Genomic DNA, 5000 nt, shown 5'->3' with positions numbered 1-5000 from the left:
CCCAGTTTTGTCTGGTGTGCTCGTTCCTGTCCGGGAGGACTTTCAAAAATTGTGCTCGCAGCAGTATTCTCCATGGTTGGTGGCCAGGCATGAGCATCCTTGTGAAAATTTTGAAGAGAAGAGCCTTGCATTGTTCTTCGATGTCAATAATATTGAGGCCGCCTTCGTGCTTCGGAAGTGTTACTGACCGCCAGTTGACCTTTGCTCCACCGCGTGACACGCAGGAGGAGCCTTTCCAGACATAGGTTCGAATGAGTTGGTTCATTTCCTGGATCGTTCGCCTGTCCATGTTCCAGCATGCTGCCAGGAACCAGATCGCTCCAAGTAGGATGCTGTTGGCCACCACGCAGCGTGCTGAGAACGATAGTTTTCTGCTCGCCCAGAACTTGAGTTGATCCCTTAGTTTTGTTACTGCTTTTTGGTTCTGGGGTTCTGGATCATACTGGCGTCCCACTTGGAATCCAAGGTAGCGGGTGGTCTCCTCCGTGTCCAGCCATTTGAAGCCCAGCTCCGTGCCCCATGTTGGAGGTCTGCCGGGGGGGAGCCATAGTCCTACCGATTTGTGCCAGTTTATTTTCGATCCCATGGCCTCATTGAAAAAGTCCAGGTCCCTTTTGACGTTTGAGAGGTTCTCCGGTGATCCCTCCACGATCAAGCTTGTGTCATCTGCAAAGGCTGAGGATAGGAGGTCCTCCTTTGAGGCTTCGTTCATGTCCTGAAGCGCGGCGCCGCAGCCTGGAAGGGGCATACCTTTTGGACCCTGTGGTCGGGCGAGGTAGTAGGCCAGAGCATCTGCAACAAACAGGAACAGGTATGGTGCGAGGGGGCATCCTTGGCGGACTGATCGTTCAAGTTTGAAGGACTGTCCCATGGTTCCATTGATTGTAACCCTGCTCGATGCCGAGTGGTACAGGGACGCTGTCCATTCCACGAACTGCAGAGGAACTCCTTGCTTGATCATTATGGCCTGGAGAACTTTCCAATCCACCCGGTCGTAAGCTTTTTCAAAGTCCAGGAGAATGATTGTAATCTGCTCTGCCATGTCTTTGGTGTGTTCTTGCGTCAGCAGCACTGTTAGGAGATTGTCCACGATTTGCCTACCCTCCACGAAACCGTTCTGCGTCTCCTTGATCGTTTCTGGGAGCAGAGGCTTGATCTAGTCCGACTTTGTCAATGGGGTTTTAATTAGTTTATCCTCTATAAACCATAGAGTCCGATTTCGACACGCTCGAAACCGGGAAAGAGCTCTTCAAGATTTTTAGGGGGGGTGGGACGAGGGGGACGAAGTAGAACTGGTACTCGAGCCCGTGATGTCTGATCTCCTCTAGTCCGACTTTGTTAAACGGGGCTTTTATTCACCAGAAAACCAAAACTGGGCTGAGTTTCGTTAAGGCACGAAACCAGCAAAGAGCCGCGACAGAAAGTTTCGTCGTGCACGAAACCAACAAAGAGCAAGAGGGGGGGTCTTCACGTGGAGGTACTTTGTAGAAAACTCGCCGCAGACTTTTATCTCAAGCCATGGTCTTGAGTAGAGCCAGCAGAAAGATGATGGGAGAAGCTCCAAGTACCAAGGAACCAGCCTTTACGACTTGAGAGTGGAGTTACTGAAGAACTTGTCTCTCTTGATCCCTTAAGGAGAAACTCTAGGTGCCAAGGGGTCAGTGCTGAGAGGGGAGTTGCTCACAAGCTTGACGGCCCATGCTGTCGCGATTGTGGAATCCAGAACCATCTGTCCAGTGGCGTCCACAATCACTCGTGAGTACTTGCCTCTCTTGATCCCCTCAAAGGGCATGCCTTACATCGTCTTTGTGCCTCGTCGAGTCTCTGAACTGAAGTGTATCTGACCATAAGTATTTCTTGAAACCTTGGAGGTACCCCATGGACGTACACTGCTCTCCCTTGGTTTCTTCTTGTGCACTTTCATATCTGCCCCCCGCTGTAAGCTGCTGTTGATCGGACTCTACTGAGACTCAGTACCATCTTGTCACTCGTCGGTGTCGAGTTCTCTTGTTGGTGCCTTTGCTCTGGTCCATGTCTTTATCTTGAGTGTCTTCGTAGCTTCTACCAAAGAACTCATTCATCGTGACCACACTAAACGCCCTCAATTGTCGTAGAGAAGCTGGATGTTTGCCCAAGTGTTGGTGACGAAATCCTCCTCACGTGGGGAGCCTTGTTTCCAAACCTCCACCATTGTCGACCTTGAAGACGCCCACAAAGAGAACCACCTCGGACTCCTGCCACGTCGGAAAAATATCGCAGCCTACAGCGAGTGGCGCAAAAGGCGGGGGGGGGCCGGCAGAGCATCGGTCGGGAGGTGGGAGAGCCTTGTATGTACTGGGAGCCCGAGGTGTCCCGGGACTCCGAGATGTCCCGGGAGTCCGGCTACTCGGACTCCGGGGACATTCTCGGACTCCTGACACGTAGGACTCCGGACACGTAGGACTCCTGACACGTCGGACTCGAAAAATATCACAGCCTACAGCGACTGGCGCAAAAGGCGGAGGGGGCCGGCAGAGCATCGGTCGGGAGGTGGAAGGAGTCCCGGAGTTTCCGGGAATCCTTCCAAAGCGTGGTGGATGGAGTCCCGGAGTTTCCGGGAATCCTTCCACAGCGTGGTGGAGGGAAGTCCTGGAGCTCGCGGGATGGTAGTGGAAGGAATTCCTGGAGCTCAGGAAATCCGTCCACTGGATGGTGGAGGGAATTCCTGAGTTTCTGGGAATTCTTCCAATGCGTGGTGGAGGGAATTCCCGGAGTTTCTGGGAATTCTTCCACAGCGTGGTGGAGGGAAGTCCTGGAGTTTCCAGGAATTCTTCCACTGGATGGTGGATTGAATTCCCGGAGTTTCTGGGAATTCTTCCACTGGATGGTGGAGGGAATTCCTGGAATTCAGGAATTCCTTCCACTGCATGGTGGAGGGAATTCCCGGAGTTTCTGGGAATTCTTCCACAGTGTGGTGGAGGGAAGTCCTGAAGTTTCCAGGAATTCTTCCACATCGTGGTGGAGGGAAATCCCGGAGTTTCTGGGAATTCTTCCACAGTGTGGTGGAGGGAAGTCCTGGAGTTTCCAGGAAATCCTTCCACTGGATGGTGGAGGGAAGTCCTGAAGTTTCCAGGAATTCTTCCACAGCCTGGTGGAGGGAAATCCCGGAGTTTCTGGGAATTCTTCCACAGTGTGGTGGAGGGAAGTCCTGGAGTTTCCAGGAAATCCTTCCACTGGATGGTGGAGGGAAGTCCTGGAGTTTCCAGGAAATCCTTCCACTGGATGGTGGAGGGAATTCCTGAGTTTCTGGGAATTCTTCCACAGCGTGGTGGAGGGAAGTCCTGGAGTTTCCAGGAATTCTTCCACTGGATGGTGGATTGAATTCCCGGAGTTTCTGGGAATTCTTCCACTGGATGGTGGATTGAATTCCCGGAGTTTCTGGGAATTCTTCCACTGGATGGTGGAGGGAATTCCTGGAATTCAGGAATTCCTTCCACTGCATGGTGGAGGGAATTCCCGGAGTTTCTGGGAATTCTTCCACAGTGTGGTGGAGGGAAGTCCTGAAGTTTCCAGGAATTCTTCCACATCGTGGTGGAGGGAAATCCCGGAGTTTCTGGGAATTCTTCCACAGTGTGGTGGAGGGAAGTCCTGGAGTTTCCAGGAAATCCTTCCACTGGATGGTGGAGGGAAGTCCTGAAGTTTCCAGGAATTCTTCCACAGCCTGGTGGAGGGAAATCCCGGAGTTTCTGGGAATTCTTCCACAGTGTGGTGGAGGGAAGTCCTGGAGTTTCCAGGAAATCCTTCCACTGGATGGTGGAGGGAAGTCCTGGAGTTTCCAGGAAATCCTTCCACTGGATGGTGGAGGGAATTCCTGAGTTTCTGGGAATTCTTCCAATGCGTGGTGGAGGGAATTCCCAGAGTTTCTGGGAATTCTTCCACAGCGTGGTGGAGGGAAGTCCTGGAGTTTCCAGGAATTCTTCCACTGGATGGTGGATTGAATTCCCGGAGTTTCTGGGAATTCTTCCACTGGATGGTGGAGGGAATTCCTGGAATTCAGGAATTCCTTCCACTACATGGTGGAGGGAATTCCCGGAGTTTCTGGGAATTCTTCCACAGTGTGGTGGAGGGAAGTCCTGGAGTTTCCAGGAAATCCGTCCACTGGATGGTGGAGGGAATTCCTAAGTTTCTGGGAATTCTTCCACAGTGTGGTGGAGGGAAGTCCTGGAGTTTCCAGGAAATCCATCCACTGGATGGTGGAGGGAATTCCTGAGTTTCTGGGAATTCTTCCAATGTGTGGTGGAGGGAATTCCCGAAGTTTCTGGGAATTCTTCCACAGCGTGGTGGAGGGAAATCCTGGAGATCAGGAATTTCCTTCCACTGGATGGTGGATGGAAATCCTGCAGTTTCCAGAAAATCCTTCCACTGGATGGTGGAGGGAAATCCTGGAGCTGAGGAATTCCTTCCACTGCATGGTGGAGGGAATTCCCGGAGTTTCTGGGAATTCTTCCACTGGATTGTGGAGGGAATTCCCGGAGTTTCTGGGAATTCTTCCACTGGATGGTGGAGGGAATTCCCGGAGTTTCTGGGAATTCTTGCACTGGATGGTGGAGGGAATTCCTGGAGATCAGGAATTTCCTTCCACTGTATGGTGGAGGGAAGTCCTGGAGCTCAGGAAATCCTTCTACTGAATGGTGGATGGAAGTCCTAGAGCTCAGGAAATCCTTCCACTGAATGGTGGACGGAGTCCTGGAGCTCAGGAAATCCTTCCACAGCGTGGTGGACGGAGTCCCGGAGCTTCCGGGAATTCTTCCACAGCGGGGTGGAGGGAAGTCCTGGAGCTTCCGGGAATTCTTCCATAGAGTGGTGGAGGGAAGTCCTGGTACTGCCGGGAATCCTTGCACTGGAAGGAGGGAGAGAGTCCCGGAACTCACAGGATGGTTTCCCCCACAAAAAAAAAAAATGGTTTTCATAAAGGCCGGGAATCGCGGATTTTTAAAAAATGGACGGTCCAAATTGAAGCA

The sequence above is a fragment of the Selaginella moellendorffii genome, unplaced genomic scaffold (genome assembly GCF_000143415.4).
Source record: "Selaginella moellendorffii unplaced genomic scaffold, v1.0 SELMOscaffold_125, whole genome shotgun sequence".
In the NCBI taxonomy this organism is placed as follows: domain Eukaryota; kingdom Viridiplantae; phylum Streptophyta; class Lycopodiopsida; order Selaginellales; family Selaginellaceae; genus Selaginella; species Selaginella moellendorffii.
This window is presented reverse-complemented; position numbering follows the sequence as displayed.